A 15,377-nucleotide genomic window follows, 5' to 3' on the forward strand; every position below is an offset into this window, starting at 1 on the left:
AGGGAAGTCGAGATTCAGCGGTCGGGTTCTAACCACGGACTTTCCGGACAGTAGATTCGTGCTCTAATCACTGAGCCAACTCGCCCCCCTAGGAGGCAGATAACTTTTGAAGCAGTGACGGACTTATCATCACTGAGTGTGATTTCATACTTCCTTGTAGATTTTAACAACGATTGAAAATTGGGGCAGTGTTCTTCTTGGGTACTGCCCCAAACAGTTACATTGTCTATGTAGGCATACGTGCTTTTAAATTTTTAAAACGTAATGATATTGTCTATAGTTTCCGAAAACATGCTACGCCGTTTGTGACAATGGAGGGTACGCGGCGAAACTAAAAAAGGCCACCGCACCTTGTTAAACGCAGCTCATCTGGCCCGAACGTATGAGCAGCTATGACAGTGAAAGCTGAGCCCGGAGTTCCGTGCCATTATTTCCCACTTCAGTGACAGGGCCCACGGACCCCCATCGCCTACAGTACGAACTCAGGGAATTATTTTTACTGTACACGTTTTGGGAAGAATGCCCGAGGTTACGGTCACAACTCTCCCGGTGACGAGTAGCAGTTGTCCGCCACCAGCACTACCGCGCCTCATCAGCATCATCGTCACTGACAGCATGACATCCGTGTTCAACACCGAGGCTCCATTGACGCACATACCGCGCCTAGCATCATCGTCACTGACAGCATGACATCCGTGTTCAACACCGAGGCTCCATTGACGCACAACCATGATTTACTTGAAAGCCTCATTGTGAAGAAAGGCATAAAGGTGGATAGGAAATGGACTTATTGCTACCTTACTAGAATCATTCTGAGGTGCCTACACCTCTGGGCACTCATTCAGGCAGTCTGAAAGCGTTCAGCTGTAGCATTCTTCCGGTGCCTAGCTGCCATGCCACCCGAAGGAAGCACGAGGGCTAGGATATTGCCAGGTTGCCCAAGCCTAGACATGGTCAGGCAATCTGGATAGAAACTGATAACAAGAATTCCAATGACATCGGTTGGCAGCCATATCTTGTAATGTCTCCAACCAGGCACAGTGAGCATAAGGCAGACCCCATCCTGGAAGGCCAGTTGCACCGACAGCACCCCGGTGTTTCGGATCTCCTTCATGCTCCTCTGCCAAGTCAGGGGTTGGCCACCTCTCTGTTTACGCCACTCTGAGTTTGGCATGGAAAACAGCACTCTTTTCGGCAAACGATGGTTAGGCATACGTAACACATGTCCCAACCAACGCAGCTTCTGGTGCTGGATACACTCTTCAATGGAAGTACCCGTTGCACAACCGAGAACTCGCTTTCTAACTGCCTCATTACGAATACACCGACACCCACCCACACAAGCTATGGTTCTGAGACAACGATTGTCGAACACCTGAAGAAGCCTTAGTTCCACTGCTCGAACGGGCCAAGTCTCACAGCCATACAACAAAACAGCCCACACTGTAGCTTCATACACGTCTCTTGAGACTCAGAGACACACCATTCCGACGCCATTAGTGCCCCCAAATTAGCAAACGCGACCCGGGCTCTGCAGATTAGTGCATTGATTTCATCTGTCATATCACAGTCAGAAATAATACAACTTCCAAGATATGTAAAACGCCCCAAACTTCCAGTTGTAAGTGGCGTGTTCAGTGACTGCACGCCCACGAACATGGCCTTACGCTTTGTGGGTGCTAAGTGCATACCAAAGGACGGGATGACTTTGGTCAGTTCATCCAAGAATACTTGCGCTTTCTCCTCTTCAAACATAAGAACGATGTCGTCTGCATATTCCAAATCGACAAGGTTTTCGCCACAGGCTATCTGAACACCAGGGTTTTGGAGACTTTTCAGCATTCATCTCATGATATCATCGACTATAAAGTTAAATAGGGATAGAGAAAGTGGGCATCCCTGACAGACACCGCTTTGTGTATGGAAGCTTTTGGATAGCTCGCTATATACCCTCATACGGCTGGAAGCCAAGAATACAAATGGCTTATTACGTTCACGTTCCGGGGTATTCCTTGGTGGGCAAACGTGTCAAGATGAACAGACAGGTCGACCGAGTAGAATGCGCCTTGAAAATCCAGGAATACCAGGGTCGCTTATACGTACGGCGCCGTTCTAGCAACTGACGGAATTTTTGGAATTCATTCAGCTGAAACACCCTTCCGGTGCCTAGCTGCCATGTCACTCGGAGGAAGCGCGGACCTTCCGGTCAGTAAATTCTCGCTCTAACCACTTGGGCCATCTCGCCGCCTGCCGGGCATGAAGACTAAGTCAACGCAGCCACTACCAAACCGAAATCCCGCTTGCTGGTCTCTGGTCAGTGTCTCACGAGCCACCAAGAGGCGACGAAGCACCAGTGACGCCAACAGTATCGTTACGACCGGGGTCAAGCTGACTATCCTGTGGTTAACACACTCACTACGAGCCCATTTTTGAAATTGGACACTATCAGCGACTCTACCTAGTTGTCTGGGACAGAGTTTTTCCAAAATGCAAGTAAACAGATCAGACAAGCGCTGCTTGAAGATTTCATCCCCATCTTTGAACACGAGTGGAAGATCATCCGGACTAGAACCTCGATGGCGCTTGAGAGAACATATGCAGTCGTAAACCTCAGGGGCCGTAGGTGGTTCTGGGTTCACCGTCCAGGGTTCTACGTCAACTACGGGCTCCAGATGAGTGGCAGCTGGTGACCAAGACAACTGTTGTTCAAAGTGTTCGGTACACCGCTCGGGGCGTTCCTTATCCACGATGGCCACTCTTTTCCGATCCTTGATGGTTCCGCTCACAGGTGGGTTTCCGGGGACCGGTCGCACGGATCAACTAAAATAATCTTCCAGAATTACCACCTTTGTGGGTCTCTTCCATTTCCTTAACATTCTGTGTCCACCACACTCCATGGTCGGCTCACACGCTCAGTTTCACTTGACGTATGATAGTTCGTCGCATCAGGTGAGGTTCGGGACCGGTTGGCATATCTCTCCGAGATTTAAGGAGTGGCACCGTTCGGTCTGATATCCAGTGCTTGAGTAAGCCTGGTGGTGCCGAGGCGCAGGCAAAACTCACAGTATTATATAAATATGAGGCAATCTCGTCCCAGTATAAGCTGGGTATTCAAAAGAGACTCTAGATGGTTCTGGTAATTTCAGCTAATATCTGGATTTCAGTCTCTCAGTTGCCAAGCGATTTGTCCGTACCTTACGCGGCCCTGGAAAACGTAGGGAGAAGTGACTCCGGACGAGAGCGTGATCGGAATCCACAAATGTGTTCCAAAACGACCGGCAGTCATTTGTCGATCCACGCCATCAGTAACTAATGGCAATGTTATGGATTTAAGTTTGTGGCCGACATGCCGTTGGAGAACACCATGTGGCCAGATGATTTCGGCTATTTCGGAAGTTAATACTGCACAGAAACAGCGTGCGATCACTACACAGCTGGAACAATTGTTTACCATTTTCCTTACTTACCGAGTTCAATCCATGTCGACATTCTAGGTGAGTCTCAGATAAGCTAAGCTGGCCAAATTTCGCAATTCATATCCCCGGCAACCACCACGAGGTCTGAGCTTTTAGGCCACCGCAACAGAGCATTCGGGGCTTCGTGAGACCCGTCTTTGACGGTGTCCGAGCTACAGTAAGTTAGAGAGTAAGCAGACACGATACAGACAGCGATCAACTTCCGCTTATGAGACTTTCAAAGATTGCAGAGGCGATTATCAACAGGTATCCAGTCAAGCAAGGATACTTTCGCCCGGTGACTTGGGACAATACCAACCCTTGCACATTCCGCCACCGCGGCCTCTGGATCATCAGAGGTGAGCATTCGGAACCGAGTGGAGAGTGATGGGGCGGTTAGCTCAACCACTGTGGTTGCATCGTGAATTTTTGTTCCTGATACACAGCACACATCAATGCCAAATGAGTCCAGTGTGAGAGCAAGAGCAGCGTGTTGTTCTGCTTGCTTCAGAGTGGGGACATTGTAGGAGGCTAGATAGACTGAGCGTCTGGGCTTGAAGATTGATTTCGAGATACCTGAGAATATCGTTGCCAGGTGACGGGCAGATGTTACGCGTAAAACAGATGCAAGACGAACGGAGTCATCAGCTTTAAGTGCTGGGCCTACAAGAGGAGGGTCATTAATTGGGTGGGGAGAGGGGAAAGAAAAGGCAGGTGAAAGAGGAGGGAGACGTCTGCAATAGCCTGTTTCCGCCTACTCGCCCTGCTGTATGCAGCAAGTAAGGCGACCCAGATGATGACACCATATGACGGCTGTGCCGTGGGAGTAAAGTTAGCTGTAAGTGTCACGGTTGTACGCGAGCTGGTTTGCTGTCCGGGAGCCCACACCTAGACAGGGAGACGATTAGGGTCCTCAACCAAAGCCTCTGGCTTGGAGCCCAACGACAAGGCAGGGGTGTTTGACGGGAAATACATTGCCATTTCTAAGGGATAGGTCGCCACGTGCTCCATCCCGAAACCTAGAGGACCAGGAGACTGTCAGATCTCTAACCATTGACCAACTTGGTATGATAGACTCTGTGTGTCGCGGGGACACACCCCAGTATGGCTCAGTGGATCGCTGAAGTGCGCAAGCCGTCACACCATGGCAGAGTCCGGTCTCTTCGTGACGTACCTGCTAGACAGTTGTCCCATTTGCTTATCACGGGGCAACTGAACCCAAAGCATGTGAGCTTCTCGCCTCGTTAATTTAGTACGACCGAAACATCGTCACGAAAATTGTCGGGAAATTTTGACCGCCCGTGGCCTTGCCACTCTGTTACTTGGCACGAAAAAACTGGACATTGCCGTGGTGTGACGGTACACGTACAACCGTGAACTGACCATGGCTGTACGGCAGCGAGGCATTACTGTTTAACACTGACGTAATGCTTTCAATGATGAGTAAAGCAGTACTTGCTTTACTGGATTTGGTAACTGGTTTCACGCGCGACCATGCACGGCGTCGTATGGCCACGAATGCGGCCCAGTTGATTCGCACATAAGAGTAGTCAGTCGCTAAATCCGGCAAAGCAAGTACTGCTCTACTCTCCACCATCCCCTGGACAGTGATTCTCCGAACGCGGGTGATCAAAACAATCTCTGTGGACGGAAAACAGAAAACCTCATGATTCGAAGCCCAGTAATCAATGTTGTATATCAACGATACGTACTCATAGTGTGAGTACGTGCCTCGTACGAGTCAAGTGATCCATACCCGAACATACGACTTCTTAGACACTTAGCAGGGAATATCAATATTACCATGACTTTTCGATTCTTCATTTTGATGACCTATGAGGAGTTCATGAAAGGCTCCGTAGGATTTTGATAATAAATAGAACCTTAAACTGCAACAGCGTTTTTAAGTGTTTGTTCCAGTCGCTATTCTTCTTTGCCCAGTATTTAGCGTTGTTTAAAAAATATAATGCACGGCGACTTACACGGTCTCTAAATGCACGTGATGAGTGTTGTTGACACAAATCAGTGATATCTAAAGCACCATTGAGCGATTATGTATAACTACACCGTCGACGATAAATACGAGGTATTTATCGTGCAGGTCCAATTTGTATGTGACGAACTAACGAAAATTTGTGTACGAGCTTGTGGTAATAGCGTCAACCCTTTACAGATGTTTCCATCAATGGACGCTCGTGCCCCGGTGGCCTCATGGCGTTTGGGGCCGCTTGGCATAGGCGCCACAGCCGCGAGAATAGAGGGGCCCATTAGTCGCACAATGATCTCAGCTGCAGAACTTTCAAGAGTGGAGCAAACTTTTTGCGTCAGAATGTTCCGTTTTGTTGCGTATGTGCTCAAATCAAAAACCATCCTAATCTACGTTTACATTTTTGCAGCTCACTGAATTCATTGTTCACTGGATCAACCATACCTGTGGCGGAAAAGTTTGATGAAAAAATTCCCCAGCATCTCTGAGACCCCGGGATACACAAAATGGGACTCAAAAGTTAGAACTGCCACTCTGAACTTAACTTCTCGTTTGCTCTACTCCGTCAGGGACACGTCACAGCTTTCGGAAATTTAACCCCACTGTGCGAATACTGAGCGCCAGAATTAAACGTCGCGCAATACGCTCTACATAAAACCGCCCACACATTCAAACAAAAGTGATCACTCACTCGCGAATTCACGGATTGCTACACAGCATAGATGATTTCGCTGAAGATTCCATGGGTTCCGTGTGTTACTTTTTGATAGGATAAGGGCAGCAAAATTATTGAATTTCTCCAGTTTTAAAATTGCTTTTCTTCATCAACACGCATTCTGTTAGCGCGTCCCTTAATGGTCGGTGCGAATAAAGTTGAGGAAATGGCCCACCTCTGTCTGCTACATGACAGATGTTTGTTAAGTGGACGGTTGTTCTAAATTTGAAGGGCTAATAAAAGAAGGAGTGGCTGATCTTAGGTGGGAACATTTTGGCTATGCCTGGTTTTGGACAGCCTGAACGTAGGGGCACAGCGATCGCATGATAGACAGCTCCCACCTTTTTTGGAGAAGCCGAAAACATGATATCCAGTGTTTATGGAGTCACGTTGATAAATCTGACTCTACAGCCACATTAACTTTTGTTAGAGTTTCCGTTTTTATCGGATCTGTCCAGAGGCAAGCAGTGAGCTCCCATCGTTCGCCTGTGAGGTCTTTCGCGCCTAGGGATAACTGTCTGAAGCTCCCACAGCTCTTCCTGCAACGTCCTCCAAAGTCTTTCCCAATTTCGGCCTTCCCGGTACACTTTTAGATGGCAGGACGTCACAGCACATATTTCACACATAATCTTGACGGATGTTTGCGAGCTGCGGCAACAAGGTCATCCATCTGACATTGTGGGGCGGACTTGTTTAGTTGCGAAAGATTTGGTGGTGCTGCTTGGACACTGCAATCAATCACGCGTTTTCATCTAGTCATGGAATTCTTGACCTACCCGCGGTACTTTCGAATTTGGTGTAGATTTTTGCTCGTGCAAGTTTGCGAAAACTTCTTTTGCTGTTCAATATGTTTACAGAGTTGACACATGTCATTAGATTGAATTTTTCATCCTCAAATTACCTCTGTGTGAAAAATTCTGTCATACTGGATTCCGTTTCAGTCCTGAACCAAGTTACTGCAGGCTATACTCCCGTACAGCTATCGGTGGACCTCAACAGGTGTAAGTGAAATAGATGTCAGTAGAATGTAAAACATGAAATGCAGCACCACGATTGTCAGGCCTGGTGGTTCGTACATTTACATGTGCCGGTCTGCAGGAGGACCAGACAAGTCAATTGTCCAACTCTCAACCTGTTTTTCTGCTCCAGCTGCCTCTACCTCAGGAGAGCCATGTATTCCACAACTCACCACGATTGGCCTGGTGGTTCGTACATTTACATGTGCCGGTCTGCAGGAGGACCAGACAAGTCAATTGTCCAACTCTCAACCTGTTTTTTTTTCTGAGCTGCCTCTACCTCAGGAGAGCCATGTATTCCACAACTTACAAGGCAGCTGCCAGAAGAGAACTCAAATCTCCACTTGCAAGTCGGAGGGAACCGCGGGAATGCTCCACATTGATCGATACACTCGACGAAGTAAAGGTACTTCTTCCAAAAGCTCTGGAAGACGCAAACACAAAGCAGGAAATGGCCCGGAGGAAAGTCGAAAATGAACTTTCCTCCATGCGCGAACATCTAGCACCCTTCATCCCCAGTGCTTTGGCTGTGGCCCTCCGACGCGACAGTCAAAACCGTCACGGCGTTTCTTGTGGTCAGACGCATACGCGAGACCAGTCTGATCAACTGAGATCGTTCTACAAAACGGCACGCCAGAGAGCCTAGCATAATCGCCTCTTCGTAGTGTCGTAACACAGCCCTAATATGAGCTGCTTCATGTGGAGTGATTATGAGAAAGCATAAGCGAACAAAGTTTGGGCTTCCCCAACACCAAGTGCTTGTCTTGATGATTGCTCCTGGAAACAAGAAAGCTGGGTTCTAGAGGTTCTACAAGAAAGGCGTAAGACATAAGTTCGCTTCGCGACAGATGACCTTGCCTTAAGCTTATGGTCCACTCGATGATTTTTGCAGACTCTGGAAAATCACCGTTTCTCTTCATGATCACTAAAGACGCAGTGGTGAGCACCATACCCAATTCGTGGGTTCTAAGCTGGATTTGATCAGTAGGGCCGAGAAGAGCAGCAAACTTCACCAACAGCTCAGCCCCAAGGATTGGGTTTGACTGCGGCGGAACCCATTGCCGCTGAAGATACGAAACTGCCGGAATCCAGCTACACTCTACACAAAGCCTCCTTTCCAATTGCGGACTCAGTCGTTAAGCGTGCTACTGTCATCAGAGACACGAACCCGACAACAGTTTACCGGAAAATCCTGTGTATACCGAGATTACCGCCAGAGGAATGCACCCTATTGGTGTCATCCAACCCATAAGCAACCCGGCTCGGCATCAAAGAAACACGTTGTCTGGCAAATGAGCGAGAAGGACCAAAAAACCATATTGATGCGTATCCACCCGAAATCCTCGAACATTTGGGTCGTGTCGGTTTAGGCGTGATCGCATCTACGTCGGACGATGTCTACCAATTGTGTGTACCATTTGCCCGTTTCCGCGTACTCCCCAGCGTCCACGATTTTTACCAGTCATGCTTACCTAGTCAGTGCGCTCGTGCCTGATGGTATGCCACCCACCACTTGTAAGAATGCATTATAAACAATAACAACAAGTCAGGCAGCAGCCATCAATCGTCTTGTCCACAAGAGGGGATTACATCCCTAAAAAACAGGGGGCTCGAGCAAATCCGTCTGCCCTGAAAACAAACAGGATTTCCCGGAATATCCAAGCCAATAAACAAACAAATAAACCACAGAAGCGATTTCGAGGCCTTAGACTCAAACCCGGCGCGCAGCTACTAGTTTTGCTATCCGCACTATCCTCACCTTCAGGCGCAGCAGAAACGGTGTGGAAGTGCGTATCCAACAACTTTAGTCTTTTTAAAAAACTTCGCGGTATTCAACAGTCGGCTTGCCTTGAACTACCACCCACAATCGCAGTTACGGAAACCCGGATTACACGACACTTCTCTGACGCGGAGATCTCGCTGGACGGCTGCTCCATTTTATGGGCTAACTCGGGACTCAGTAGAGCATGTCAGGTTGCTCTTCACTTAAATTTGGTCTTGCCTATCACGATTGTTCGCACCGGCACCACCCGTGCACTCTTGTGATGCACCGTGGGTTCAAGTCCCTTCGATCGGGACCCAATCTCTTTTACAGGCTTGGCTCGCCGTCGCCCCCCAAGTCCACCGGAGGTTGATCAATTCATCTAGCAATCCCTTAAAAACTCTTGTAGCTACAGCAGCATGCATCGCTTGCTGGCAGGTGATTTTAACGATCCAAAGGCCTCCTGGACGGAGTTGCGGCTTATCGGGTCTGGTGAACATTCTGCATCGACGTTGACCAAGTTCGTTCATCAGAATGATAGGACTCAATATGCGCCACACTCACCAGACACTTCGCAGTCTACCTACTCTTCTTATAGAAATTGGTGAACGCAAACGGAAGACAATTCGTCGGTCAAACATTACTTAAAGCCCCACTAGGACACAGCGACCAATGTGTACTGACTTTTGATTTCATTTGCTACTGGGGCAGAAATCCAGAATCTTCGACAATGATTCAAAACTCCCGCGGTGCAGACTTCCCGGGGTTGAGTAGCTTATTGAACCGGCTCCAACTGCGACCAGCTCCACTGGAGGGGACATACAGAATCATTGTTCAGAAAATTCACGAGGTCGACGCAGTGCACGCACCAAAAAACAGCGCACATCTGAATGCACCGAAAGCCACCCAAAAGGATTCTGCGTCGTCTGGGACGGAGGTTCCTAATGTTGTTCAGATGGTAACTGTAGGATACACAGAACATGACTTGGCGTTCTGAAAAATGCGGAACGAATGTAAATCGGACGTCCGCCAACAGAGCATATGAAAAAATTACGAAGTCGAAATCAGCCAGGAAAATTTTTTAAGGGGAGGAGACACCGCCGAATCCATAAGTCAGCTGCCTTCCAACTGGATGACAAAATCTGGAAACCCACGGGCGCCTCAATGGTAATATCCGAGGCCTACAATGAACACTATGTAACTTGTATTCTAACCAGGCGATCTTATCGCATTTAACCTTGACGTGGATGTGAATGGCCTCTAACCGAATTGGTCCACACAAAGGAGGACATTCGTCAACTCATGCACGAAACAAACCTATCCCCCGGCAGCCCGAGGCCTACAAACATCGCCAGCCCGCCGTTCAAAGTAACGGAACGCATTCTGAAGCGGCTGAAATCACCTTAGTACTAGAAACTAGTAATCCCCAGGGCGACGTAGACTCCTTCCATGCAGTTCATGTTTGACCATGCTTGCACTTATGGGCATCTCAACCCACACTCTATAGGACGGAATCATCGGACGTCATATTTTTGGCTTCGCAAAAGCATTTGATCAAACCCCACATATCCTGCTGCTCCACATGCTTAAGGAATCCATGTCGGATAGAACATTCAGGGTGAAAGTGAGCTCAACCTACTTTTCCTCGGTCTCTAATAAATTCCCTCAAGGCTGCACACTAGGACCACTTCTGTTTCTGATCCAGATACTGTTTCAAGTCCATGATTATTTTTGAGGATTATTAGAACCGTAGAGTTTCAACCCCGGCGTCCTTCAAATTGATGTGAACGCTTCAAAGCAGTGGTCGTTGGTCTAGTACCTTCCGCTGGATGAACAAATGTGCGTCAGCAGACGCCTTTGTAATGCATGGTAGAAATGGACCACAAGACGCTTTGAAGACAGACACTAAAACGGATTCTGGCATCTGACTCTCCTAAAGCATGGCCTTACCGTAAAAATTTTACTCACAAGGCACTCGCTTTTCTACGGATTATTCGGAGCACCTTCCCCTATATTACCGGCACGGACCTCTAGGTCCTCAATGAGGCCCACGTCAGAGAGCTTCTTGAATTTACAAACCAAGTTGTCTACTCAAGACACAAAAAATAACGAAATATAATTGGGCTTGCCCAATGGGCTGCTACGAAAATGGTTGCCGGCCGTAACTCCAATGCTTATGAAACGTTCCTGGCGACGCTTCAGGATTTTCTCCTTGATCACAGTCGCCTCTGAGGATACTTACTTATACCCCGTTTGAATATGAATCGAATAACAGTTCGTTTACCGTTGATTCAATTAACACACATCAGGGACATAGTAGAAAAATTTCAACCTCACATACACATTTATTAGGCAACCACCTTTATCACTTCGGGCATTCGGTGCGTGGAATAACCTTCGTCCAACGGTCTTTCGCGCTAGATCTAGTGCCTATTTCAGAGCACCTTTGAATGCCTTTTTTTGTTTGGGTCCCGCGCTGGTAAGCTTATTACTCCAGGCTCAGCATTTAAAGAACAGCACCGCTCCGTTTTTGCTTCTGCCTTCCAGGTGAATGATGGCCATTGAACGACAAAAACAAACCCAGCCCAAAGACCTTGGACAAAGGCCTCGTTACGGTGTAGTAACGCGTGTATCCGATCACAGTGATTGCATTCCTCACTTAGTGGTTCGAAAACCACCACACTGTGTAGAATAGCAATAAATCAGAGGCTGATACAGTTTAGCAAATGAAGGCCTTTTGGAGAACGGATGGGCTACATAAGTACACTAGTAACACCTAGCGAAAGCAAAGCGAAATTTGGCAGTGCGCTTACTGGTGATAGGGAGAAATAGGTGTGTACTACCTCTCCTTTACTCCATTGAACATTTAGAAAATTTTTACAAGTTCTTGACACCTTTATGGGCGCTCTTGACTACCTGTCCATCACAAAGGGAAGAATTGAATGAGGAACTTATGCAGATTATCTCAACCTGTATCCCGTAATTTTTGATTACATTCCATGTCTACGCCGCACAGGGTTAGCGAGTTTCACAACTTCATATGATCTTAAAGAATCCGCTCACTTCTGTAATTGTGAGAGAATATGTTACACTTTTGGAAAAATTTAAATTGTCTAGTCTTGCTGTGTGGAAATGCACTTCGTTTTCCTACATCTTTCGCGCATTCATTGAACTCAAGGCTCACTAGGCATCGATTTTGGCTGATCCAAAATTTTTAAGTTGTTTGACATGCTGGGTACGTCCGAAAACACTGTAATAACATGAAAGACTTCGTTTAAACTGGTACAGTGAGACAGTTTCAACTTTTTGGTCCCTTCGTGGGCATTCAAGCTCCTAAACATTAGTGCACTTTTCTTTGGGAGCCTCACCCGATCAGTAATATAGGTTATGAATTGCTCAGCCGATTGTTCTAGCTAATCATTTTGAATATATGCACACTATTGTTATTGAATAACAATGTCCTTGAGGGAGGGTCATTTCTTATTTGAAGCTGTTCTGATTTTGGCCAGCTCTTGTAAATTTTATTGCGCCAAACCGTGACTACCGGGTATCTTTCGCCGAACTCACTGATATCCCACAAGTTGTTTCTCAGCGCCGAAACCATCTAAATAAGTCCACGCAGGTAGAACTGAAAACTAGCGCCGGCCTGCCGCCCTCGATCTCCACGGGGTGAGCAGGCAGCCAAGCTTCGGTATTACTTTTGTAGTCCGACTTCCCCATTATTCCGCGGTCTCAGCCCCTGAACTTAACCTCTTGCTCAAAGAGCTCGGTTGGTTTGACAGCCACCATTTTTGGCTTGTGGATTGCTTGGGATTTACCTGCATCAACTTGTCTTCCCCGTTTCAACTGAAATACCCGTAATTACCGCCTCGATTACTCCCGCGGTAGTCACCTCAGCCGACCCGAAGAAATCTACACACCGTTTCCCAACCTCATATAACACGACTGGTACAGTGGGTTGCCCAGAAACCAAATTGGTACACCGCAATGATAGGAAAGCTTTTAAAAAAACCAATGTGATGAAGCACTCGCGGCTGATCGTCTCATCCTCATCTACACTCACATGATATCCGGGCCCTCTACTAGCAGACGAAAATAAAATACGAAGCAAGTAGTTTTCGGCCCAATCCGATTGACCAATCACCCAAGTGTAAACTTTCCGTTGTTTCTTCACACTATCAGCTTGTACTGGCGGAGAATTTAATCATATTTCCTGCCGGGTTTCATTCACGTAGTCAAGCCCCTTGCACACTAAATTCTTGCTACTGGCTCTTCCACTGAAATATCAGATGTAGGTTCATTCATCATGATATTTTTCCTTTCTGTAGATACCTATCTTTACGTTTTTAACCAATGCTTTTTGTTGTTCAGCTTATATTTTTACCCAGCCGTGTTAATGGCCAGCGGTTTCAGTTTCAACTATTTGCTTCCTCAGTAATATAGTTCTAATGCCCGTCCGGCCTCTCATCACCTTACAGACCTGTCCCATTGGTTGTGACCTGCCGTGTTGTATTCCTTGTCGCAATTCTGTAAAAATAAGGATCTAATAAATAAACAAAAATGCACGACTCCGACTTATAGCACGGCTGAATAGTAGGAAGATAAAAACTTGGGCACAAATTTAATTCTATGAACAACAGGCGATTTACAGAAGAGTAAAACTGAATACATATCCTCAGTTTGGCCTTGAAAATGCCGGAAGTTCAGTAGCACACGAAAATAGCATCATACGCAGGATTACGCGTAGGCATTTTAAGTTTATCTGAGATGAAGTGTTCGCACAAACGATCCGGGAGAGCATATCACCGGCTTTGTTTTTAATGTCTGATCTGTAGGTAACGTCAAAAGTGAAAAGCGATAACTCCATCTACCACCGTTGAATTTTGTCATTTTTTCTTTTTTTTTTGCTGAATACATGAACGCAGCGGACCAATGATCGGTTACAAACTTAAAATGGGTCCCGAATAGGTCATGCTTCCATTTGCGCAGTGCCTCGACAGGTGCGCACGCCTCTTCTCAATAACAGAATGATGATATTCATTGGCAGACAGTGAGAACAATTTGACCGATCTGTCGTCCTGAGTGAGTGTGGTGGGAATCGCCACATTAGATGCAGCAGTTTCAACTACCTGTTGCAAGTTTCAGTAGTTTCAGGTCGAGATTTTAAAGAAGACTGAGTAGAAGTGTTAATGGACGCTTTTGTCGTCCAATAATGTTAGTACATGAGCTAAAAATAAAGACAGAATTATCAGCTGTTGATGTATGAAAGGTATGGTTTCCATAGTCATGACATCCTCCTCGCCTTCAAATAATTGTTCAATTTTGCGGTGAACGTGTGTTAAAGTGCTGTGGTAGTTACGTGAAATCGTTAACCACTCTGTTGCGCAGATCATACGGGCATATCCCAGTAACCTGCGTCTGCAATGGATTGGGAGGACGAGGCCCGGACAAAACGTCTTGCAAACTGATTTTTTAGCAGGGCATTTATAACGAAACTAGCATGTTTGTTGTGTGGCAGCAGAAACTACTGTTTCGGGATTAACAATGGACGAGGGGATGGACACAGAACAAGCAACGGACTCTCTTTGGATTAGTACATGAGCTAAAAATAAAGGCAGAATTATCAGCTGTTGATGTATGAAAGGTATGGTTTCCATAGTCATGACATCCTCCTCGCCTTCAAATAATTGCTCAATTTTGCGGTGAACGTGTGTTAAAGTGCTGTGGTAGTTACGTGAAATCGTTAACCACTCTGTTGCGCAGATCATACGGGCATATCCCAGTAACCTGCGTCTGCAATGGATTGGGAGGACGAGGCCCCGGTGGTGAGCAAGATTTTGTTTCCGAACAATCACTGTGGATGGATGGAGTAAGATGAGGTTCTTCTTTTTCGGCGATGTGCAGTGGCTACGGTCCTAAGTCGGAATTATCAGACATCATGACGCTGCCCTTAGGAGCCTAGCAGCGCAAGGATACGGTTTCGTCTATGCATCCGGACAAACCTTGTGAACCTGTTGTGGAATAGAGTAGACAGGCTAAACTTCCTCTCGGGGCCTGATCACTGTGTTTTAAAAGGATAGTAAGCCAGGTAAGTAAGAAGGCTCAGCTGGCTTATCGTCTTGTGAAAATCAGGTGACCTTCATGTGGGATACACCCGATACCAGCACATAAAACGGATCAGATAGAGTGAAGGGCATCGAGAAAGACAACACGTCTTGCAAATTGATTTTTAGGAGGGCGTTTATAGCGAAAGTAACATGTTTGTTGTGTGGCAGCAGAAACTATTGTTTCGGATTAACAATGGACGAAGGGCTAGACACAGAACAAGCAACGGACTCTCTTTGGACGTATGATCAAGCAAATTCGAGAGCTTGTCCGGCTTCTTTAGATTTGTCAGGGTCCAACTCATGTCACGTTCGTAGATTCTCCCGAAGAGATTTCT

Source organism: Opisthorchis viverrini, assembly GCF_000715545.1.
Source record: "Opisthorchis viverrini unplaced genomic scaffold opera_v5_68, whole genome shotgun sequence".
Classification (NCBI taxonomy): Eukaryota; Metazoa; Platyhelminthes; class Trematoda; order Opisthorchiida; family Opisthorchiidae; genus Opisthorchis; species Opisthorchis viverrini.